Below are 26,559 nucleotides of genomic sequence, written 5' to 3'. Positions count from 1 at the left end.
CACGCAGTTACTCCGTACAGCTTGGCTGGCAACTTGCTGGTTGGCAAAGTAGCCCTGGGCAAAATCTAAAATTCCTCCTTTCAGATACAGATGATGTAGCATGGTAGTTGGCCTCTCTCTGGCTCCCTGCTATCATATCACCAGGTTCAGCTCAATGCTTCCATTTGCAGAAGGGAAGAGAGGAACGTCATGGGATATGTGGTGCCAGTGAGGGTGAGGCTTGAGAGTGGAGAGGCTGTGCATAGGAGATGTAGGGCAAGCTTGTAGAGGACAGACTGACCACTGTGGCAGGTCAATGCTGGCCCCAATTTGAGTGGGGCCTTGGCCAAGACACTCTCAGTGGGCTTTCCCCCCTCTCTTTTTCTTTGTGGGCTCCAATCCTTCAGCGGGCCTAGGTCCTCCTTGCTACTATGGTCACCATGTGCTGCTCTTCCTCACCGTTCCATGACAAGTACAAAGCCTGTAAAGACAACCTGGAGCTATGCACACGTTTCTGCAAATGTTCTGCAAGTCTTTGAGGCAGGGGGAAGAGGCATAGTGTTTGTGCAAGGGAGTGGCAGACCTCAAAGTAATTTCCAGTTTTATATAAAGCCAACTATTTTTTTAATGCCTCCAGTGCTATTTATCTTATCTCTGGTGGCATCTTGTTGTGCATGTGAAGTCCAGAGTCTTGTTTTAACAGAGAACAGAGAGAAGGGAGAAGTAATTTTTCCTTGAGATGCACCTTGTGGTTTATAGGTGTGAAAATTGGTGCAAGGAATGGCCAAAAGCTTGTGCTTCAGTCTGCAATATGAAGACAACTACCTCAGGGACCCATGAGTGCAGCAAAAGTCCAAAGGCCTGCTCTGTTTGTGAAATGCCTGTATTTGTCGATCACATCCATGTAGCTGGTACATGTGCAATCCTGGTGCTGAATGCAGGTATTTGTTTATTTTGCCTCCTTCAGAGTGCTCCTTTTGCATCCATGTGGGAGATATCCTGTTAACAGAAAACTCTTTCTTCCTGCTTGCAGATTTTCCTCACTACAGTGTGTGTGTGTGTGTGTGTTTTCTGCTTAAACTCAGAATAATCACATTAGATGCACAGCTCCTCTTGCGGTTAGAAGTTTGATCTTTGCCAACCCCTACCCAGATATTCAAGGGGGGGGGGCTTAATTCTTTTCTGAATAAACTAAGAAACAAACCATTTGTGTGGTCTTTGATAGGCTCGCTCCAATTCAGCAGTAATTTCCAGGCAACTCAGCATCAGTTCTGCCTGTGTCATTTTATTCATTAACATTCTCCAGATCATATGAACAGCTACTCAAGCTGCCTCCCTCTGTGGTTGTTGTGAGTGAAATTTCTGAAAGGGCTGTGGGAAAAGCAGTCGTAATAGCAGCAGCAGCAGCACTGGCTGAGGGAAGGAATACTTTAAAAACACATTTTAAAACATTTTTTCTTATGCTTCCGCACTGACATTGTGATGACAGGGGTATTGATGTGTGGACTATTTTGGAGATCATGCCAATTCTACACAGATTATTGTAAGCAGCATCTTGTGTGACCTGCACCCTAAGTTTACTTTTCTGTAGTCCTTTCTGGAAAAGAGGTGTGTGTGGGGGGGAGTGAAGTTATTGCTCTAAAAATACTGGGTGATTAAGGCTGTGATGAGGCTATACACACTGACCTGGGAGTAAGCCTTATTAACAACAATGGGACTTACTTTTGACTGTGTCCATGTATTGGCTCGCACTGTGAATTGTTTTGAGAGAGAAAATGAGATTGCCCTTGTATTTGTTGTTGTTATATGCTCTGAGGGACTTAACCAAGGAGATCAATCATCTGAATTCCATTCCCTGGCTTCTCAAGTTCACTGTCATAGGGTTTCAGGAACATCCCTTCCCCTAAGATGAATCCCAAAGGGATCGTGGTGATGAATTTACAAGATCTTCTCGGCAGCCTAAGGAGATGGATTAAATGCAGGGCCAATTAGGTCTGTAGTCTTTTTATAACCAGGAAACACACACACACACACACACACACACACACACACACACACGGCATAAGAATCAATAGTCTGGCTTCTCTCAGCAAAGCCTAGGGTAATCTGCACTTCAAAGGGACCCAGAGACCCAGAATTACTCAGTCATGGCAAGATCTTAGTAAAATTTGCAGCGTTAAGCTAGAGTGTAATGCACTCTTATCAGAGGAAATATAGGAAGGCAATGGCCTTTCTCTCCAAACGTGCGGCATATGCATGGAGAAAGAAATTTCTTTATTCCTTTATTCCTCACCCCTATAAAAATGCCCCCCAGTGCATTTTGGGTCTCATAAAAAGTCTAGAGTGCCTTCAATGTGAAGATTTAATGCCACAGAGCCCTTGCCTCAGGTAAGAAGTCGAAGCTTTTTAACTGTTCTTAACTGTTAAAACTTCTAAAAAGAAAGTTTTAATTGTGTTCCATTCTTGATGTGTTTGCTGCCCTGGGCTCCTTCGGGAGGAAGCGTGGGATATACATTTATTAAATAAATAACTCACCTGGCAGAGAGATCCTTGACTTTGGGAAGTCAGTGGTTAGGACTTCCTAGTACTAAAAAAAGCAGCTGTAAGGGGGTGTGGTGAGTATCTTGACTGCAATACATAGGGAGAAAGGTGCTTGGAGGTTGTGATGGGCTAGATGTGGGACAATTGATTCATTGGAGCTGAATTCTGAAAAGACAGAGGTCTCCAAATTCTTGAGTGCAGAAGTTGGGGAGATGGTCTGATCTGGGTGGGATCCACCCTCTGGAAAGAGCAGGTCCACAACTTAGGATACTCCTGGATCCAACATTGTGATTGGAGGGAGGGCTCATGTGGCCTTGACTGCTATGAGTGTCTGTTTCCAGCTCTTAGCCACCTATGGGTCCTTTTGGACAGATATGATTTGGCTAGCATACTCCACTCTGGTTAACTTTCAGGCTGGATTGTTGCAACATGCTTTCATTGGGCTACATTTGAAGACCTCATGGTGAAGGGTGTGTAAAAATATTACTAGTTTACTACTACGTACTACTACTACTACTACTACTACTTACTACTACTACAATTAAATTATTCATTCTTTTGAGCTGCCCTCTCCTCCTGAAAGAGTCATCAATGAGAATTCTAACAGGTTCTTGTCTTACATGTCTCTACTTGCGTAAAATGATTAGGTGTGCTATTTATGACTACACAAGTCTATGACATTTCCTGGTAACAAAGGGTTGGATAAGTTGAGAGAGTTTGCTAATAGGCTTTAATTGTTCCTGGGTTCCTTCCTAGATATGCAACTTAAAGCAGAGTTAAATGGGTTAGGGTGAGGAATGCATAAAGAAAAATAAAATTCCTTATTACAATAAAGTAATAACTTTATACAGTATAGCATATATGTATGTAAACCAAATGTCTTTTGAGACAAATATCTACGTCAGTGGTGTAAAGTGTGGCTGGGTTATTTATTTATTTATCTTAGACTTTAAATGTTTTTTTTAAAAAAACAAACAAACAGCAACACAGAGCTGTTTATAGTTAGGGTTTTTTAATATTAAAAATGGTGAAAACCTTTGTATCAAATTGCATTTAGTTCATGTTAAAATATACTGTATGGGATTTGGCCTAATAAGGAATTATTATTGGCATGTTTGCATATAGGAAAATTTGTTGTAATAAAGAATTGTTATTTTTATTTACACATTCTCCCTTAAGTTTGTTTTTGCTTGCAGAGTGTTACTGTTAAGATTTGCACCGTGGTTGTGCGAATTTCTTTGTAGATAATACAGATCTTGTTGTATTTCCACATACTAAATGTTCCTTACAATTTCATGCACCAGCTCTTTTAATTAAATGCATTTTTGACATTATGATTCTTCTGCTGGGGAGATTCTCAGATATCTTTAAGAAAAGCAAACCAGCAAACGAAGTTTGTCCAGGGAAAGATTGCAAATGCCATTAATGTCCCTCAACCCCCCCCCAACAATCTACTGTATTATGCCAATCATCCCCCCAAAAAACGGTTCCAAAGCTGTTCCTTTGAGATGTGTGGGACCCCTCCCATCTTAAAAAAGAACTTTTGAGTAAATTAAAATTTTTCACATCTAAGACATCACCATGTTTTGCAGGCAAAGTACAAAGGCAGTAAAGAGATGGCCAGGCAGAGGTAGAAGGCCAAAACCAGCTCTGCTTATAAGTGATACCCAAGTCCCAGCACTGATATAATATTTTTGTCCATGCAATTTATTATGCAATGTAAACTGAAGCTGTTGCGTCTACTCCTCTCAGACTTGGACTGCTTTCCGAACAGAAACTAAGTAACCACACCCATTCCCGAAGTGCTTTGTACAGCTCAGTTGTATATTAAATCCATATTAACTAGCTGTTAATGCATGCAGTGCAAGCAGTCTTGTGAATTATGGTGATGGGTTTGTCTTCCCAAAATATCTCATTGAACTGCTCCAAATTTGGAATTCTCTTTCTCTCCTGGATGAAAAGCAGCTTCTCCCACCCCCACGCTGATCTCTCCCTTGCAGTGCCTGGGTCATGTTTGCTTAAACAGTGAGTCATTCCAGCATGCCTTGACCCTGTCTCTGCACTGTGCAGTGTTTACACAGACTCCTCTGACTTCCCCATCTTGGGTTTGTCTTTGGCAATGTCAAGCCAAGAAGCCAGGACTTTTTCCTGCACTCTGCAGCCTTGTCCCTCCAAGTGGTTTGCCCCTTGCCTTTGTATCGTCTGGTGAGCAGATAAACAGTTATGCAAACTGAGAAAGGACACTGGTTAGATTATGGTTCATGTCCGTAAACCAGATCCTGGTCTAGCTATACACAGTGAAAAGAAGAGGCCAGGGTGGGGCAGTTCCCTTCAAGCTGAACATAAATACCCTGTTTCTCATATTTTAAGACATAACCATAAAATAAGCCATAGCAGGATTTTTAAGCATTCAAGGAATATAAGCCATACCCCGAAAATAAGACATAGTGATAGGCGCAGCAGCAATGCCGGCTGCGGCAGGAGGAGGAGGAAAAAAATAAGACATCCCTTGAAAATAAGCCATAGTGTGTTTTTTTGAGGAAAAAATAAATATAAGACGTGTCTTATAATATGAGAAACATGGTATGTATGGTCTGGTATGATACCATGTTCTGAAACAGAGCCAGAATTAATATCTGCTGCAAATAGAGTTTGGCAGATTCACACAGAATGCAAATGTAAATGTCGTCATGAAAACAAATCATTGATTTGATATGCAAGTTTGAAAAACAACATTCTTTCCTGCTCTAGTTTGGATGCAAAGCTTTGGGAGTGAAAAGTTCATCCTTTTCTCCTGGAAAATCTTGGAGTAGCACAAGATTAAGAATGATTTTCAACTTTGAAAAAGAAAGGCATATTTCCAAGTGGTCGGAAAGTATGGAGTTTTGAGACATGCAGCCACTCATTCTGGTTTTTTGGTTACTTTTCCCCTCACAGCTGGTGCATCTTACCCTCTCGGTGTTTCCAGATGGGGGCTTAATAGTATAAATGGGTTGTTCAGCTACCTCAAATGAGTTGCTGGCAACAGGTTTTTGTTTTGTTTAGTAATTTACTGGATGATCTTTGGAAAGGTAAATCTGGATTAAATGGGGCAGGATATGGGCTGGCATTTTGATGCCCAACTACATTATGTGACTGCAGCAAACAATATTTTCTTGCATAAAGAGCACCCATCCCACAATACTGTCTGGAAGCACCCTCTGTCTCCTTCAGTTTTATGCTGTAACTCTGAAGTACCACACTGACTTAGTTGGATATGTCTGAAAATTGATGACCTGAAGCTTACAGCTCAAATGCACCACCAGTGAATGTCTGCAAAAAGAAAGAGGCACTATGTTTTCTTTGCTTGTGTCATCGGCTCACAAGAGTGCCGACTTGTTGCTTCTGGGCTTTCCACAGAAAGACAAGCAAAACCAAAACTCACATCAAGATAGGGGCTCCTTACAAAGGGCAATTCTCAAAAATATCTTGCTGATCAAAGCCTCCAGAGTGGATTTATTATTCGTTTCTGTGTAAAATTTAAATTTTGGGAAGATGGTAACAAATCTGGAGTGCTATCCCAAGGGAGGCCTGCCTGGATCCAATCTTGTTATTGGATCCACTGGAAAGGGCATTTTTGCTTTCCCAGACATTTGGACAGCACCAGTAATAATATATTTTATTGTTAAATATGTATTTAATTTTTTTGTAATTTTATTATTGTATGTTTACTTGCTGTAAATCTCTATGTGGGAAAGTGATGGACAAATTTTAAAAATCTAATTACTAGGTCAAATAATCATTCAGCCTGTGATGAAAGGAGGTGTGTGGCTGCTCTGCCTCCTGCGTAGTGCTTTGAGGTGTGCGTCTGATGAATGCAAAATATTACCATTGTTTCAGTGCCTGGAAAGGCCATGAGAGCTTGGCGCTAATGCTGGTGCAGCTGAGGTTTGACTGCACATAAGGATCTGTTTCTATCAAAAGGAAATGTAGTGCACCCTCCCCTTTCTCTCCTCTCTTGCATTTGTAATGTGCTTGTCCTTTTGATACTTAGATGAACAGGACAGGGCCAGCCAATTCTTTATTTACTTAGGGTGGCGCTGGAGGGAGAGGGCAAATGATTTATTATCCAGGTGTTCTTACTCCCCATCAGGCATCTCTTTAGTTGTGTTCTTCTTTTATCTTTTTCTCCTTTGCTTTCTTCTTCAATGATGGATTCAGCTATGTATCAGCTACCCGTAGTTCAGTCTCCAGCAGAGCTGCAGCTTGCAAGAAGGGGAGTGCAAGAGGGCAGACCTGTGTGGGCTGCTATCATTACTACCAGCAGCTTTGAAGGTATCAGTGGAGGGGTGGACTTACTGCTACAGATGAAGTGATTCCATATGAGAAAGCTGCCCCTGGAAAGACAGGGCACCACTGATCCATGAAGGCTGCGAATCTCCCTCCTGATGGAAGCACTGGGACAGGGGATCGTGTGCTCAGTGGCAGGCAGTAGTACACACTGCTGCAGCAATAAACAGTTCCAGTTTTTATTGACATATATTTTATTAGAGTTACCTTGGGACTTATAAACTTTAGCTAGGGCATGCCATATTTTTAGCACAACCTTTCTCCTAGATCTCCATGAGTGGCAATGCCACACTCAGCTTTCACATAAAGTAGTACAAGAGGCAGCAGGAGTTTCTCTTCTTACTCAAAAGGCAGGGCCAGCCAACTTCAGTGTTCACTGTCAGAGAGTAAAGGTAAAGGGTAAAGGGACCCCTGACCACTAGGTCCAGTCGTGACCGACTCTGGGGTTGCAGCACTCATCTCGCGTTATTGGCCGAGGGAGCCGGTGTACAGCTTCCAGCTCATGTAGCCAGCATGACAAAGCCACTTCTGGTGAACCAGAGCAGCACAACGAAATGCTGTTTACCTTCCCGCTATTTACTGTATCTTCTTGCACTTTGACATGCTTTAGAACTGCTAGGTTGGCAGGAGCTGGGACTGAGCAATGGGAGCTCACCCTGTCGCAGGGATTCGAACCGCCGACCTTCTGATCGGCAAACCCTAGACTCTGTGGTTTAACCCACAGCGCCACCCGCGTCCCCATTCTCTCCCATTTCTAGGAGTTCTCTGCCTTCTAAGCAAAAGGGGCAGGACTGTAGGACTTCAGCTTAAGTTTCGGAGGCTTTGTCTATCCTACTTCTTTTTTTTGTAAACATGCAGAGCAATTTCTTCCAGTAAAACCTTAGAGACCAACTAAGTTTGTCATTGGTATACCAACGACAAACTTAGTTGGTCTCTAAGGTGCTACTGGAAGGAATTTTTCTATTTTATTTTTATTTTGTTTCGACGGCAGACCAACACGGCTACCTACCTGTAACTAGAGAAAATTCTACTTTTGTTTGATCCCTGTTGCTCTGCCTTCTGTCCCAATATTCTCATTTGGAAGGAGAAAGCTTTACCAGGGCTCATCTATGCACAAAACAGCCAGTCTATAGAGCCCTCCTTACATGCATGCCCTTGCCCACCCAGGAAACGATTGAGCATTCTTAACATGCAGACCTGATAAAATGAAACAGAAGTTTCCCTCCAGTGTTGATGAGAGAATCCTTTTGCCTGAAGCAGAACCACTGTTTTGCAGTTCAATATAGAAAAGAAGAAGCCTCTTGTACTTTGCCTCTGGCTGGATAAAGGAGTTCTTGAGAGAGCTGCAAGATTATCTATTTGTTTGTTTCATAAAATTTATATACTGCTCGATTGTTGTTGTTTTTTTTAAAAAAGCAGCCCTCAAAGCAGTTTACAAACAGATTTTTACAACGGTAAAATCAAAATTTACAATACTTTAAAACATTTAAAAGTTAAGATTATGCTGTTGCTTTCAGGAGTGGGGAGCAGGGCTGATGCTATACCACTGGTCATCATGCCTGCCTGCTCTCCTCCCCCCCCCAATCAACTTACATATTTGCTAATAAATAGATATTACAAAAGCACCACAATGCTCCAGTGTGCTCACTTTAGATGGAAACTTACTCTGCCTTCCCTGAAAGTTCTTACTGCTTAGGGAAGTCAGAGCTCAAAAGTCCCAATTGTGAAATTCTAAGTTTTATATTGTTTAGATTAATGCAATGTAATCTACATGGAGTTGCCCTCGGAACTTATTAGGAAACTTTGACTAGTACAGAGTGCACCAGTTGGTTGTAGAGAACATATAACACCAATTCTCCATGTACTATTATTGGCTGCCAATTTGTTACTTGGCCAGATTCAAATTGCTGGTATTTTCTAATTAAATGAAACAGAAATAAACAAGGCTGGGTAGTGCCTTAGATTGCATTCATGTGTTTAACAGCAGAGTGGGGTTTGTTGGTTACTCTGAAAATCTCCATGCTCAACCTGGATGTATGACTATGGCTCGTTGAAACACAGACTTCCATTTAAGCAAGGAACATCACAGACAGCAAGGAGCAAAGATGGCAAACCTCAGGCGCCTGAGCCAGATCTGGAAAACACTCAATTTCCATTTAGCTCCTTGCAGGTGCACAGCATCTATATCCCACCAGTCTTTTCTTCTTTTCCCAGTGGACTTCTGTTTTCCTTCACATCATTTGGAGGCAAAGGCAGCTAGCTGCTTGGCTTCCCTGCCATTTCCCAGCATCACACATTATTAACCAGAAACCTTGCTAGAGTCTACAGCATCACCTTCTCCTATGTTTGTTGGCTGGACATTCTCTCCCCAGCATCAATCATGAGACTCTCCAAAACTATTTCAGGGCAGAGAATAGCTCAAGAGAGCTGATGAGCAACCAATAAGATACTGTAGGAAGTATCCATGAGGTCATTATCACTTCAAATGTATCCCTTGGGCCAGTCCTGCTCTCAGCTCTAGAGACCCTTGCTTATTCCTGCATGTTTGGCTGCTTTCTAAACATTTGGTGAAGTTTAATAAACAGCCAGTTAATATTATCCCCTCTCTAGTAAATCTTGGTCTCTCAACTTCATCACATGCAGGTAATGACTTCGTGGGAATAAAAGAAACAACTGCTGTGTTAGATCAGCTAGCCTAGAATGGAAGATGTTAGCTCTTTCTATACAAAACACTAGAACTTCATACTGGCATTGATGGTCTGGCTGTTGTACAGTTTCAAGGCAGGGCTGGCAAACCTTTTCTTTATACAGTATACCTTTGGGCTACTATCCAGACGCTGCTTGCTAGCTGTGGTGAAAGGCCATAGCTCAGTGGCAGAGCATCAGCATTGCATGCAGAAGTTGCCAAGTTCAATCCCCAGCATCTCCAGGTAAGGCTGGGAGAGTTTGAAACCCTGGAGAGCCACTGCTAGTCAGTGCAAAGTAGACAATGCTGAGCTAAATGGACCAATGGTCTGATTCATTATAAGGCATCCTCCTTGGGGTGCTGCAAAAAGTGGGTATGTCTATGCACATGTTCCATGCAGAAAAACACAGACACATAGAATACTCCATTCCTTTGTTGATCAGTACAGATTAAAGGGAGGGTATTGACTCCTTCCTGATCATCAAATGTTTGATCTTACTGTGGAGGGGGCTGAACCCCAAGGCTATGTCTTTAACCCAGATCTTTAACCCAGGGGTTAATCACCTTTATTGTTAAGCTTCGATATGAGAATACATATGGTGTTTTGTGGGGGGGGGGGTTATGACTAGTTGCATGGTGAATTGCCTTTGGACTTTTTGAAGAGTTATAGTTGAAGCTGAATAAAATTAACCTTAACTTGCAGAATTCACAGTAGGGGACATTGACCTGATAACCTGGAAAACAGGTAAACAAGAAGACTTCCCTATTGCTCACTCCTATTGCTGGACCAGAGCAGCCCTGACACTAGGAATGCAAGTAGCCCACCAATCAGTTTTCAACATTGGCCAACCAGATGCTCTTGGAAAGTCCTTGGGACATTTAAAGCATATAACTCCACCCACAAAGAACTCTGGGAACTGTAGTTTGTTAATGAATTGGAATTGTAGCTCTTTTTTTGGGGGGGTAAACTACAGTTCCCATAATTCTTTGGAGGAAGCCATGTGCTTTAAATGTATTACACAGCCTCAGTGGCATCACATGTTGTAGCAATGGATCCCACACACCAGTTATTATCTTGGCAGAAGTACAGTGTCCTGAATCTACTGTCAACCAGTTAATTAAAAACTCTGATCTTTCTTTATCGGGAGAGAGAGAGAGAGAGAGAGAGAGAGAGAGAGAGAGAGAGAGAGAGAGAGAGAGAAAGAAATGTATTTAGTCAGTATATGGGGCCCGAGGTCTTTGCTAACAGCTTCTGACTCCTCCCTCCCTCACTGCAGTGAGATCAAGGCACTCACCCACCAACTCTCCCTGATAGAAATGTAGTATTCTTTCAGTTAACCTGGTCCTGGGAGAATAGCTATGGCCAACTGTACTGGCTCTTAGCCAGCTGGCATCCCCTCCACAACTTGGAGAAAGCTGTATAGTTCAGACGGACAGAATGTAGGATGTTGGGACAGAATGTAGGATGTTGGGAGCAACACTCCTCTCATGTTTCTGGTATTGCTCGTTCCCCAGAATGGGGTGCCTTAATTGGGTGATGTGACAGCAAGCTCCTCTCTGGTTACCCTGCAATTGTGGCTGCTGCACTTTTGCAGAAGGAGGTGAAATATAATGTGTGCTTTTTATTAGTGTGTGTTCCTCCACTTTGCAAAGCTCAGGCTTAAAGCAATAGTCAGGAACCACAACTAGGCTCCATAGCTGCAGCTTGTCTTACAGGAAGAGGTGGGTGTTTGTGTATACAGTACGCTTGTGAATGGGTGTAATATTTACTACACAGCTGTTGGCAGTTGTTTAGCAGTATGTAGCTCTGGGGTTGGATATGTGTTTGCATGTGGGTGTCTTAGGAGATGTAATGCATGTGTACAGCTAGAAGGCAAATACGTGATGGGGTGAGAGAAGTGTTAGTTACCAGTCTACATATGTAATGTATGCTGTATATAAAGCTATGCGTCAGTATGAAAAAGAAAGTGCAGTGCACACAGAGGAATCTTGCTGTGTAATGTAGTGGAGAGGGGAATATGTATAGTGCATGCAGTTCTCAGATAGTATGTATTTGAAATGGAGATGTTTCGTGCAGAAGTTTTGTGGTGAACTGTGTGAAACATTTCTCTCCTTTTGTTTGTTAGATTCCAGCAAAGTTTCACTTCTGGGCATCCAGGTTTTGGGGTTTTGCTGCTGGCACTAACAAAGCGATTCGGCTGCCAAGTCTGCTATGTGCATCAACCCCTACTTCCTTGTCACACGGGCCAACTTTGCTGGGGAGAAATCAAGACTGAATGGCAATCTGAGTGTTTCAGGCTGGCTGTGGTTGCTGATCATTGTGTTTGGAAAGGAAGGGGAACCTTCCTGTGTTCCATTTACTTTTTTTCAATGAGTCTGGATCAGCCAGAAACTGTGTTAAGTGGTTTACATGAAAGCTTAGATGGAAGACAGTTAAGGTTGTTGGGTTTTTGTCTGGAAAGTGTGTCTCCCTTTAGAGGAAAAAAATGCAGACATTGTGCCTTCTATCCTGTTCCTCTACTGATTCCCTACCCACTCTTCTTGCCTGGATGACCTATAGGACTCTCATTTTGCCCCATAGTAGGGAAGAGATGTTCAAGGGGATCAATGAAGGTCCAGCAGTCCAGTCCTCTTTCAGGGCCTTAGGACATTTAAAGGTGCAGTGTTATCTCTACTGTCACTGCATGCCCTTGCCTTACATGTGTTAGCCTTCATGGGCATAGGAGGAACGTGTTTTTTTCCAGATATTTAGCTCAGAGTCATGGTGTGGCATGGGTAAATTGGTACACTTTTACAAAGGAGGAACTAGCAATCAGACAACAAAGCTTAGATTTAAAGAATATACAGATGGATTAATATGCAGGTTGTTACAGAAATGAAAAAAAGATTATAATGGCAGTATTCAGACTGGAGTGGCAATTCTTTGGTTAAAGCTTAGAGGCAGTGAAGAAGAGGAAAGGGAAAGACAGTAGACTCTAGACAGGCAAGTGTCAGAAAGAGAAGTTGGGCTGCAAATGCAGGTTGCTGCAAAGCAGCAGAGATACCTAGTTGGTGCTGAAATAAACAGGAGAGAAGGGCAGGTATGAGGTGAGGGAGTGGAGAGCTCTCTTCAAAAATGGATTGCAGTAAATCAGATTTTTGCACCTCTTAAAACCCTTACTATGTATAATATAAAAACAGCAATAAAGAGAGACCTAGAGTTAGAGTTTAGGCAGAGAGGAAGGTACCGTATTTTTTGCTCCACAAGACACACTTTTTTCCTCCTAAAAAGTAAGAGGAAATGTCTGTGTGTCTTATGGAGTGAATACATGGTCCCTGGAGCCGAATTGCCCAGGGGCGAAAAGTAGATTGTGCTTTTTTTTTTTAGAAACAGCTAAAGGCTAACAAGAGGGAAGGAGGGTATTTAAAGGAACCTGCTCAGCAGCTGATTGCAAGAGATCTGGGAGGGAGATAAGAGACGCTAGCTCCCTTCCCGGCCTGCCCCCTTGCCCAGGCCTCCATTGTTGTGTTTCCTCAGCTGACATGTGACTGGCTGATTAGATTATGTGTCTGGAAACTGTAGAAATGGCTCCCTTTCCTTTCCTAAAGAAACTGCAGAACTGTGAGTAGAATCCCATAAAACAGGATTTTTTCCCCTTTGCAAGGTAAGCTCAACAACTTTGAGCTGATCCTCAAAAATGGAGCTTTCTCCCTTTGCAAAAAAGCTGCACAACTGTGAGCTGATCCACCCAAAAACGGGGCTTTTCCCATTTGCAAAAGAAACTGCACAATGTTGTGTTATATTGTATTGTGTTGATTTATGTGACTTTGTAAATCTTTAATAAGATTTCAAGTTAAAATGACAGCCAGGTAGAGCTCCTTAGTAACAATAGAAAACAATAATACAACAGGGTACCCCAAGTGTTTGCCCATTTATCTTTGAGGCATTCCTGCCTCCTGTTTCTCTGGAGACATACGAGGTGTTTCTTATACGCCTGCATTCCAGATGTGGTGGTAGTGCTAGGATTCCAGCTCCATCTAGTCCCCTAAAACTACTGCTGCTGGCTGGACACATGGCTGAGGTACAGGAATGGCATAGGCTCAGGTAGGGCCACTATTCTGTGAGTCTCAAAACTGGCTTTATAAAGAACTTTATTTGAGTGAAAACAGCAAATATGTGTGTGCGTGGTGTGATGTTTCAGCACCATGCAGTAGATGGAAATGATTTGGAGAGACTGATTTGGGCCTTTTCATTGGCTCTGACACCCCAAACCTTAGCCGTTCAGGAAAGGCTCCACCAAAGCCAGAGGGCTTTGAAGTTCAAATGGAAAATACCAACCTAGAGACTCTGCTGGGAGCCATTCATCTAACACAGATCAGTCCAGAGTCAGGAACTGGCCCCAGCCATACGCCCACACTTTAGGACTGGAAATTCCTGCAACAGACAAGGAGTAAAAACATGAAAAGGAGAGTCCTGGGTTTCTTTTTGTAAGGGCTATAAGTCAATGCTTTCAGCATGATCACTGTGATGGATATTTTCGATCATTCTGTCTTTGTCTCTGTCTCTCTTCTTATACAAGTCACTTTCCTCTTTGGTCAAAATAAAAAATAAAAAAATTGTCCAGTAGCACCTTAGGGACCAACTAAGTTTGTTCTGGGTATAAGCTTTTGTGTGCTACTGGATTTTTATTTTTTTATTTTTTTATTTATTTTTCCTGCGTTAGACCAACACGGCTACCTACCTGAATCTTTCCTCTTTGGTGTCTCAGTTTCCCCCTCTTAAATAAGGCTGGACTTGCAACTTGCTGATGTTGATGAATAGTTACCAGTTATGGCATCTATCATCTTTGTATGCAGTGTTCCACCCCACCCCACCCCCAAAGTATTTCTCTATGGACAGCAGATGCAAGCGGACCTCTGTGGCTCAGTCCAGATGGTTTCAGAGCCAGGGCACATGGTTGTGATTTGATGCTGATGTCATTTGTACAATTGGGTAACTGTTTGAAAGAACCATTATGGGATTGTTCACGCCTCCCCTTTCTTGCTTGAGCATCATGCCAGGAAACTGGACCCCACTATTACCAGACTCCTTGGTAAATTTAATGGAATGGTATGCATGTGTAGAGAAATTTGCTGAGTGTCCTGGATGTTGCATGTTTCTGACCGCAGATGAGCTCCAGCTGCTCAACACAGAAAGATGCATAGTGCTAGCCCCCAGATGCAGCAGCTAGGAAAGTTTGGGTGATGGTACCACCTGGAAAAGGGAGTGCTCATGGGAAAGCAGTGCATGCAGTTTGGGAGCTGGATTTTGGAACCCTTTCTGCTGTGACTCCCAGAGTTGCAGACTTTTGCTACAAGTTATGAGAGAAGGGGAGGCAGATATAATTCCTGTAAAAATCCACCCTCATTAGAATGCCTTCTCTGGCCTTCATAATAGTCGATGGCCTTGCTGTTCCAATCCTGTGGCATATGAATCTAGGTTTCCCCTGTTTGCACAAGATATTGATGATCTCAGCAACTTTATATGCCAAGCAATTTCCTATAGGCAGCTATTAGCCCTTCCCCTGAATGGATGAGCTAAACCTCATCTGCAATGGAAAATGCATACAACTAATCGTATACAACTAAGTCATAAAGATCAGCAAGAAATCTTGGGCCAATCATTGTAGCTGAGCCTAATATTCCGCACAGGGTAGTTGTGGGAATGAAAAGGGAGGCACCATGCACACAGTCCTGAGTTCCTTAACAACAACAACAAAACAACAACAAATAATAATAATAATAATAATAATAATAATAATAATAATAATAAATAACCATAAATCAAATGGGAGCTTTTCACTGATACCAAGAGTTCTTTCAGACTGAGGGTTTTCAGCACTGCCCCCCCCCAATTGTTCTCCCACTGTAAGCAACATAACTTCATTCACCTTTTAGACGGGAGCTCCACATGTCTGTAGAGTAGAGTAGCTGAGCAACAGCAAAGGCTTGGGAATCTGTCTGTTCTGATCAGTGTTGTTAGTGCAGGCCTTAAGACATGTACCAGAACATGTATATGAACATAAGAAGCTGCTTTATACTGTGTCAGACTACCCAGTATTGACTGCTCTGACTGGCAACAGCTCTTAAGGATTTCAGGAAAAGATCATTATTTGGAGATGCCAGGAATGGAAACTGAGCCCTTCTGCCTGCATTGCATGTGTCGTACTACTGGGCTATGGCCTTATGGCCTAGTGTTTTGGGCACCCCAAGGCTAGCGCAAAAATAACTGTTTCAGGGCCAAGAATATGGCAGTGTGTTCTGCATCAGCTGCTTGAGGTTATATGGCAAAGATGGCGTCTTTAATCAATTAAATACTTAGAAACCGCCTAATCATTATTGTTGGCTAGGCTGAGCTCCAATAGGGAATTGCCTTCCCAAGTCTGGAAACAAAGCTTTCTCCTGAAGCCAAGAGCATATCCCAGAATGGTTTATCTCCTCAAAAAGGAAAAGAAACACAGAGTTTTGGTAGAACAGTTCCTCAGAATTACTCCTAATTGGAGTTCAGAGCTTGAAAGAACTAAAATGGTGGTTCTGCAAAGATGGAGCCAGCATCTCTTTCCTTCTGTATGGCAGACAGGCTAGGAACACCGTCCCACTCTGCAATGGAAATATTGGCTTATGGAGTTGATTATTTTCTATCCAATTAAACAGAAGTGAGGAAAGGAGTCCAGATCAATTACAGATGCTAGAGAGCAAAACACTGTTCACTCCAGCTTTGTTTCGGTCAACTAGGAAGGATATAGACTATCATTTGTGTCCCTGCTTATCTGGAATTTTGGGGATGCAGGCTGGAGTAAAATAATACCTTTGATCATGCAGAGAGTGATTCCTTCATTATAGCCCATTCAAACTTGAGCTTAAAGCAGGGTTGGGCAACAGGATCTGGTGAGAGGGCCAGACATACAGAACTGGATCACCTACCATTTTGACAGGTGGGCAGGCAGGCAGGCAGATCGCCTGGAGCTGTGTGGCATGATGAAAGTGGCGGTGGGGGCAAAGAACTCAACAACTTTTAGGAACAGGTCATTGAGATATTGCAAACTTAACATATTTTCAGAATCTGAATTAAATGGGGGAAAATATGTGCCAACATTCTGATGTTAGGTTGCATGTATGCACAGCACTATCCTACAATAAATACCAATCTGGAAGCACCCTACAACTGCCATCAGTCCTGGCCAGCACAGCTGCACCGGCTGAGGAAGGTGGAAGTTATAGTCCAAAACATCTGGAGGGTGCCTCGTTGGCAAAGGATACTTTTTACGAGCATAGGGTCATTTCTATTTTCTTCCACGTGGGTCTTTCTTCTGAACAGGTGTTTACATTTGCTCTGCTGATGCTGTATGTGGAATTTAAATACTTTATTATTATTATTATTATTATTATTGCTTATGATAATTGCGTTTACTACATTCTGATTTTATTTATTTAATACAAATCAATTCAAAGCAGAAATGGGTTATTACAAAATTTCTGGATTAGATCACAAAGCTTACAAATGATGACATGGTAGTGTCTTAACAGTATTCCAGAATCCAAGATCCTGCTGCTGTCTTGAGAGCTCTATGGAACAGCATATGAAAGGATACACATCTTAATATATTAGAAACTAACACAGGATGTGTAGGAACATTCTGTGCTGGCGCTGCTGCACACTAGGATTCATAACTTTCAAACAAAGGCATACACTCTGCCTCTCTCACGTACGCTCATCCTTTTTATGCATACCAGGATTGAAATTGAGACCATTGTTTGGATCGCTGTGCTGTGCTATTGGCAGGCCATGATAGACAGCTTTAGTGTTATGCCAGCTATTATACACCCTGACAACAATGCTGGTTACATGTTTTGCGGGTATACTCTCTGAGTTAACTCACCTCACTGCTTTCACTGCTGCCCAGTCCCTTGCTGCCTCTCTTTGGATATGTTCCAAACAGCTGCCTAGAAGGAGAAGGCAAGGTAAGGCTTCTCACTGCTAGCAGGGACAGGGGAACGGGCAGCAACAACACTGAGGTTAAGCAACAGGGCCATGGGTGTTCTATCCTTGCCTTGCCAACAAACCCATGGGGCACAAAAGAGCAAGGCAGGCCAGTAGTTACAGCACTATGGATAGCTCAAAGTGGTGGACAGAAGTCTTCTTTTCTCCAGGGCCAGGTCACCTCTTCCAGTATCTTCACTTTCCTAGAGGACTAGAAGACAGTAAAGAGAGGACCTTCTGTTGGGAGCTAAGCTCTTCTCCACCTCTCAGACAATTCCCTCCAGGCTCATTGCCTGTACAGATGGCCTGAGATGGCCCTTCTTGTTTGTGTGTTCAGGGTTTTTCCAGGGAGTGCAGGCTCAAAGGAAACAGGCTCTGGAGATCCCAGTTTAGGGGATCCCGGCTTAAGAGCCCCAGATCCAATGAACTCAGTTATGATGCTAGGACTCAAGTCCATTTCCAGCACCTCTTTCTCTTCTCTTGGCTCACTCATCTGATGGATCTTGCCAACTCCTTGTTGTCAAGAGTCAGTTCATACTGCTTCTCGGTGGGGGTGGGGGTGTCTCCATTTGGAGTGGGTACTTCTCATGCCAGTCCTGCCTGATAGCTGCAGAGCCCACAAACACATGGGAAAGGCACCTTTTTCCCAAGTATGGAGAACTGAGTTTGCTCATACCTCCCCGTTTGTTGTGCCATAACTTGCCCCCAAATGGGCAGGAATGAACAAATTCAGTTCCCCACACTTGGAAAGGTTGGTTGCCCATGAATTTGGGAGCTTTGCTGGTGTCAAATAATAAATAAATAAATATGGCGTGGTACTACAGTTACTCCACAAATGACTTGCCCATAGCACAGCACAGTGTTTTTAGTTGTGTGCTCAATTCCAAACATGGTATGAATGAGAAGGATGTGTGTACGTGAGAGAGATGCGCACCTTCAGCTGTGTGTTATGAACAATGCACTTTCAAGAGGGAAAGCGGATTCACCTTGATCCCCACTTCTCTGATTCAGTTTCAGTGTTTTGAGTGCTAAATGCATGATTCATTGCCCTGCTTCGTAATGTTTTGTAGCAGCCGCACTGTTGACCTGTATGTTTCAGAATTTGTTGTATTCTGGTAGACTTAGAGAAGGATCTAGGAGACTTAACAGCTTTCCTGATGTGATTCTAAGGAGGGCTGCGCCTGAAGGTTGTTTTTTGCTTGTTTTGCATTGTGCAGCCTGAATGCAAAATAATTTGCAACAGAGCTCAGAGGGAAGGAGGAAGCAGGAGAATCTGCGGGAGGGGTGAGGGGGCTTAATTGTAACCGGCTTTGCATCAAATCAAACCTGGCAACCACCTCTAACCTGCAGACACCTATAAACAGCCTGAGTCAGCTACTTCTATGTTGTTGTAATTTTAAAAATGTGATTGGGTATTTCCTCAGCCAACTGCAAGAGAAAAATAAATACATTGGTTCTAGCAGCATAATCCCATATGCTTCCTTCTCCCTCCCCCTAATTCTAACCACAGGCAGACACATACTGTGAAGACTCTGCCCCTCCCCTTGTCTCCCTCTCCAATTCTATTCTCCCCAGTCCACTGCAGTTTTTTGAATGAAAACAAAATGCCATTAACCCTTTTGTTTGCCTGACTCCTAGTGCTTTCAGTTTTAAGGAAAGGCTTTCTACATCTTGTTTGTTTGTTTACTTCGATGATGTGGAGAGAATGTGTGGATATAAATATGTGATCAAAGGTTTAGAGGATACATAATGCCTCTGGGATGAGGGAAATGCACTGATTAAAAACAGATGTGCTTCAGGTAAGGTGGCCAATTCCGCCCCCCCCCCCGCACCTGTCTGTATTTAACAATAACTTGATGCGCAGCCTGTAGCAGGTGAAAACGCTAGTACCCCCAAAATCTTTACCTCTTCTTTTCTGCACAGCAAGGCTGCAATCATATACACACTTAACGAAAAGGAAATACCACTGAACTGTTACTTCTGTGTAGCACTGAAAATAATTAATGTTGCAAGACCACTTCACAAAGACAGGACCAGGTCAAAAGGTGTTTTTTAGGCCACTTGGCAACCTCTTTCTTCAGATTCTGGAACTCAAGTAACACTTGCAAAATCTGTCTGTGCAGACTTGCTCTTCATTTGCATATTAGAAAAGTTAATCCTAGGTCTTATGAGCAACACACTGCTCTTCTTGTTGTTGTTGTTTAGTCGTGTCCGACTCTTCGTGACCCCATGGACCAGAGCACGCCAGGCACTCCTGTCTTCCACTGCCTCCCACAGTTTGATCAGACTCATGTTGGTAGCTTTGAGAACACTGTCCATCCATCTCGTCCTCTGTCGTCCCCTTCTCCTTGTGCCCACAGAGCTCTACTGGACTTAAAACATCCTTTCCACAGTTTCCTATGCATTAAAAGACCATGCTTTTCAGCCTGGACCTCTGAATCTCTCAGATGTTGAGGGTTTGTCAGCTCATTCGAGCCAAAGCCTTTGGAGAAAATGGTAATAATGGCTTTTCACTTTCACATTCCAACATTTTGCAAAGAAATGGAGAACAGAAGACCAATCCGAGTAAAACAGGGAAGTGGTTTTGGGTACCCTCTGTTCAATATATGTGCTCCATCATTTCTGGACCATGGATTACAACAAATGAATACTCCCCCCCCTTCCTGTCTAATGATCTCTTTCCCTTAATTGACTTCATAGTCTTCATTCATCCTTCCCCATGGAAACAACCCATCTTGTTGGGTGGGATCAATTTTTCTTAACCATGAATGGGCAGACTTTCATACAGTCACTTCCTCTAGAGGTTGTTGGAATGAAGAAATCCTTTTAGTGCCCTCACCGAGCATAGACTTAGTTGGAAAAGAGAAGACTGAGGGGAGATATTATAGCCATCTTCAAATATCTAAACAGCTTTCACATGGAAGATGGAGCAGGCTTGTTTTCTCTTGCTCAGGAGGGTAAGACCTTAACCAATGGATTCATTTTACAAGAAAGGAGATTCTAACTAAACATCAAGAATAACTTCTTGACAGTAAGAGTTGTTTGACAGTGGAACAGGTCTCTCTCAGAAGGTGGTGTATTCTCCTTCCATGGAGGTTTTTAAGCAGAGGTTGGATGTCCATCTGTCTTGGATGCTTTAGCTGAGATCCCTGCATTGCAGGGAATTGGATTAGGTGACCCTCAGGGTCTCTTCCATAGTTCCATGCCACATTATGTGGGTCTAGAGCAGGGGCTGATTTTCCATGTTCCCACAAAACTAAGAAAGACTTTGACTAACCCCTGCCCTATCATTCATAGAACATAGACTTTCAAAGGGGAGCAGGAAACCAGGACAAAAGCTCTGGGATTTAGGTAGGGGAGAAAATTTGGGGGTGGTGTGGAAATAAAAATGAAAAATAAGGAAAGATGCAACAGTAGCTGAAGTGGGATAGAAGAGAAGGATAAGTGATAACTGTACATTTATGTGTCCCTCCATTTCTGACATGGAGGGCTGTTTAAGGAAAGTGTCCTTTCACCAATTTCTTAGGGCAGGTGAAAAGCACAAGATTACCTTGTAAGTCGACCATACACTCCTTTTATGCTTCACCCACCTGGACAGTAGTGCAAGCTGTCACCTGTCACTGGAAAACTGTGTGCCCTTCCTTAATGTGGGTCACTACTTTAAGGAACTCTAAAATAGCCAAAGGGAGAGGATATTCAGATATGATTTATGGAAGGAGAGGAATAACTTTTCATCAGAGCTGCATTCCAGAGGCCACATAGTGGTGATGTGTTGTGAACCCCAAAGGAAACAGGTGCTTGCTCCAAGCATGCCACATTCTTCTAGCAGCTGTCACTCCACTTGCCTGGCAGCATTAGAGCTGTATAAATCTGCCCTGCCTTCCTTCTGCCATAAAAGCAGATGCTGACTTTTCCATGCCAATTCATGATGGGGAGAACAGTGGCTCTCCCAGGCTCCTTCCTCCTTCTGCTTAGATTGGTCCTATAATTCTGTCTTTGGTTCTAAAGTTTTTGATGCTGGTATGGCCACATGGAGAAATTCCCATGCCATTGGTTGCCATGCATGGTACCTGCTGGTGGTGATGTGCATACAGAGAAACTCCCTGCAAGAATCTACAGCATGATCTAGGAGTCTGTATGGTGTGTTGTGGCCCCGACACGGAAGCTATTCTGGCCAACTTCCATACAACTGGTATAATACCTTTAGACTAGTACCCAGTGCACACTTACATGTGGGCAGGGGTTTCATCTGCTTCCATGATTGTGGGTATGAATCTGGAACATAGGGGTGGTACTTGTTCTGGATTAATGGATCTGGAGAGGAGAAATGGGGCAATCAAAAGGTGAGATTTCATGGAGAATCTATTGATGAATCTATTGAGATTTCATGGAGAATCTATTGACAGTACCTTTCATGGATAGCTAAGTTTTTAAGGCATCAACAGAAAGGAAGTTGCTGAAATGGGAGGAAAGGAAGAGCATGGAAGTACGTGGACTCACGTCTGCACGAAAAGGAAATATTACAGGTTCTGCCTTCAATACTTAACTGTTAACTGTTTTGGATATATGGTAATTTCTTCCCCCTTCCCTTACTTTTCCAGTCCCCTTGAACAGAATAACAGAAAGGGGATGTGAGCCTGTGGCATTCGGTACTGGCTTTTGTCAACTGATAGGCAGTTCACACTTGAGGGGACCTGCTAGAGTGTCTCATTGCATTCCCCCCAGTACAATTTCATATGTACATTCTCTATGACTCTAACAGGGAATTTGGAATACATGGTTCTATATAGCAGTTATGCTTAGGCTGCAGTCTCATCCACATTTACTTGTGAGTAAGACCCTTGGAAATCAAGATGGCTTGCTTTTATTTATTATTTATTTCTAAATCGCTTAAGATTAAAAAAACAACAACCAGGTATCTTGAGTAGACATGCACAGGATGAAACCAGGTACCTTGAAGCCAGCAGGGGGACAAGTCAGTGGCCTGAGATTCTCACGTGAGAAACAGAGGGACATGTTTAACTGAGTCATCCTCTTTATCCTTGCAAAATGAGGGGTGCCGGGGAGTAGTAGCTTCAGAAGTCTGGATGAGGTCAGTCCTCGGTCTGATATGATTTAAGAGACTCTCCCAAAATGCTGGCCAGAGAACTGAAGAAAGGAGAGAAAGCATGAGCCTCAAACTAGCTGATTTACTAGGCAAGCCGCGTGCTCAAGAAAGGGGGTGGGGAAGATGAGCTTCTTCAAGCTAGCTGATTTACAAGGCAGGCAGTGGGCTCAGGGGAGAAGCAGCATGGAGCAGCGCACAGGAGGAGTAAATAATGGATGGCCCTTTTAATCACACCATGCATGGGGATTCCTTTGGAGTGAGCAGTGGCCTGCTTTCTGCCTTACCCGTGGGTCCATATGGCTGGCTTCCATTGCTGCCTAATTGTGTTGCTTACCGTAGGATCGTGGACTCTCGTTGCTCCCTAGCAATTCTGTGCAGCAATTCTTGCATATGATAAAGTTGACTGTAGTCCATGAAAGCTTATGCCATAAAAACATTTGTTAGTCTTTATGGTGTCGTGAGGTTTCTTTTGTTTTCATTTCTTTGAAAGAGGTTGTTTGAATTCCAAGTTTACCAAATCACCTGATATCTAATTAGTCTGCATAGTCAGTCCCAGCAGACAGATCAGACACACATGCATGCCTGCACATTTAAAAATGCACATCCTTCCTCTCACACATCTGTGTACAGTTGCATTCATACTACATCTACTCAATCGCACATGGAGTTAATTAAAACTAGGGAATCAGACCCATTGCTTGCTGTTTTATAGTTTCTCTGGGTACAGGAATAAACAAGGTGTAGTTTGAGGGTCCACTGACAAGGGAGTAGAGAAGACGGCCTTGCCAAGGCAAAGGAAAGCTTGAGGAAGGAATTACTTATTTCTGAGTCCATAGGGACCTGTTCTTTCTGCCTTGCTCACATGTTTAACCCTCTGTCGCCTGAGTTCAAAAAGCTCTGTAAATACAGATTACTGGTAGAAGACAAGGAACAACCAACTTTCAGATTGAATCTGCAAGCCTTTCTGCTCCTTCCTTAAATAACAGAGATACGGAGATTGTTCTGCTGGGAGATAATGTTGTAATTTATTTACTTGCTGGAGGTTAATGTATATGATAGTGTGGAGCAACTGCTCTGTATTTAAATGTGTCTGTTAATATCTTGTAACATAAACAGTATAGCTTGACTGGCTGACACAGCTAAGCACATGGATTATGACTTGTGCAGCAGTCTGCATGAAAGTGAGGCGGGCTCGTTGTCAGCTATGGTGGTGAAAGCCTCCTGCATATGTGTGGAGTTTCATTATCTCAACCAGAAAGAGGGAAGACAGGAGGCTCTGCAACACTTGTTTATCAGCCATGGCACTACAGCCCTGGACTGTGCTGTGCCCATCTGTCATGAAAAAAAAGATAGGGGCATATTTGAAATAAATATAAAATATACTGTACATATATTTCAGATTTAACACTGTAATCCATGAATTCTAACAGAAAATGGAAACAAACAGTAAGATGTTTTAAAGCATTTTGTTTTGGAGTATATATGAGTGAAGGAGTGTAATCAAACCATGGTGACTGTCAGTAGCCTGGTTTGCATGCACAAAGAAAGAAATGGGCTCACAGAGGGCTCATAGCTTCTTTGCTTCTCCGTGGTCCATTTTGCTGCCATGCTGCACTGAGTTCAGCAGGGATTTGGTTTGGAGTGTCATCTGAAGTGGGCCTCCTGGTTAAACTCCTTCCTCGCTGGCCAAAAGCTATAACCAAGAACAAACCTTGGTTACAGCTTGTGGTTAGTGAGCTTAACCATGAGCCCTCGATGGGATGGCACTCTAAGCTGAGTTTCACGCAGCAGCAAAAGGACGGGAGGAGCAAAGCAGCTGCAAACTCCCATCTGGGAGCTTGCACATTCACATGGTCCTGCTAAGTCAGGTTTGGCTTATGCCAATGAGGCTGGTTTGTATAGCTTTAAATGTGCTGATGCCAGCATTCAAGAAAGGTTAAGAATCACTGTTCTAAATTGATGCCATGAGCAGCAGTCTATGGAAAAGTCCATGAATTTTGCTGGATGAAATAGCATGAGGAATTTGGCCATGATAGCTTATTCACAAGACTCTTAATTGTAATATGTTTTTGTTTTTAAAACCACCCTGTTTAGTACACCGGAAGGCAAGCCTGATTCTGCTCATGTTAAAATTGATAGGAAGCACTTGTGTGATTTGAATTGCAATGGGCTTGTCCATCAATTACCTCTGTGGTTATTATTATGCATTGGCTATCAGGGAGTATTAAGAGACGTGATTGGGGAATCAGTCTCATTCAGTGGAGCTGCCCTTACTGAGAACGTCTCCCTCAATCTCACATCCATTTTGCACATCTCTGGACCAGAGTGAAAAATCCACCAGTCTCATTTCAAGCCTGCACCCTGTCCTTGAGAAAAGGTGACGTTTAAAGGACCATCACAATTATCCTTACTACACAGTTAGGACACTGGCCAAAAGGAAAGAGGGGTCTTGTAGAGGGAAGAGCAAAACATGAATCAGGTTTGCTGACCTCAGATACCTTAAAGCCAGTGACGACAGCAGATTTGATATCTCTGTTGCCTTTTGTGTGTGAATCTTCCTTTCTAGGTCTCTTTTGAACATGTTTCAGCTCGAAACTGTCTCCCGACCGTCTTATTTGTACCTGAGTCAGGATGACATGGTTAAGGCAGCCCAAATGATGTAATACAGGCAGCACTTAATTTTACCACGCTCTTCTGACTCAGCAGGGTGCCCTGAATTTAGAGCTTTGGCATCCCACTTGAACCGTCATTAAGGGCATGTCAAGGAGAGATGGCCAGGCTGCTATTGACAGACACCCTTTACTTGACCTTGGGAGGTGGTGCTACCAATGCCTGCACATCGGACTTTGCAGACATATGCCTGACAGGTGTTCAGTGCCATGGGTATAAGCTATCGTAGTAGGAGGGCCAGTTAAATAAATTTGATTCTTCTGGGAGGTGGGTTATCCTTCTTTCCTGGTCCCTGCAACATGTATTTCTTGCAGAAGTGGTCGAGGAGAAGAGTATTTCTTATAATATGGGGGTCTGCAGAGAGGGGCTTGAGGGGGGCAACCACAACCCCCAGAATAGATTTCATTTTTAAAAGAAGTTTCTAGCATTTGTAGAACCTTAGCTATGAGACAAAATGTGCAGGCAGTATTCTAATTTGTTTTGTGAGAAACCAGCCTGCTCCCACCTTTCCCATGTCTTAGCCAATGAATGAAGTCATAGCAATGACTGACATTTATTTGAGAGAGGAGATCTAGCCAATTAGACATAAAAGGGTAGGGTGAAAGACCCATTATTACTCTTGCTGTCCCCTAAAGACACACACAATTCAGGTAGCTAGGATTTTAGTATAGCTGTGATTGGGGAATGTCAACTCAAAAACAAATTGTAGCAGCAAATATAGGATCTTAATTCTAACTCAGGACTTTCATTTCATTGCAGTGTCACAGCAGGCCCTATGGTCAGAAAGCTGGGTAGTGACTCCCATAAATGGTGGGCTTTCCCTTGATCTTCTCTTCACAACTCACAGATTTTAGGTGCTCCTGGAACAAATGCTGCACCCAGCGGCTGAGTGAGAGGCACACGCAAGCCTCACACTGCCGTTTTAGCGTGGAACTTGCAGGCACCCAAGCCACCATGCCCCTGCGGTGTGGCACCTAGTGCCAGTCACATTTCGTTACGTTTGTTGAGTAAACTAAACTAAAAAGTTTCGTGAACCCATTTTTTATTTTAAAAAACCTCATATTTTTGTCATTTTGTCCATCCCCTCAGTGATGACACCCGGGGTGACCCGGCCACACCCCCTTCCTCTGCCACTGGCTGCACCTGGATTGCTTGTGGCTATCACAAATTCGTGACTAGGGTGAGACATAAACTGGAGCCTTCCCAGCTTAATCTTACTCCACCAACCCTTCGGTGTGACATTGGATA

General features: G+C 43.1%; 1 protein-coding gene across 10 annotated transcripts in view; it reads left to right on the top strand.

Annotated features, from left to right (window-relative positions):
* Positions 1-26,559, top strand: part of NAV1 (neuron navigator 1) — a 275,085-nt gene that overhangs the window by 183,362 nt on the left and 65,164 nt on the right. The window lies entirely within an intron of this gene.

This window comes from Zootoca vivipara, chromosome 7 (assembly GCF_965207765.1).
Source record: "Zootoca vivipara chromosome 7, rZooViv2.hap1.1, whole genome shotgun sequence".
NCBI classification, from domain to species: Eukaryota; Metazoa; Chordata; class Lepidosauria; order Squamata; family Lacertidae; genus Zootoca; species Zootoca vivipara.
The sequence above is the reverse complement of the archived record's forward strand: the minus strand, read 5'-3'. Positions and strand labels throughout refer to the sequence as shown.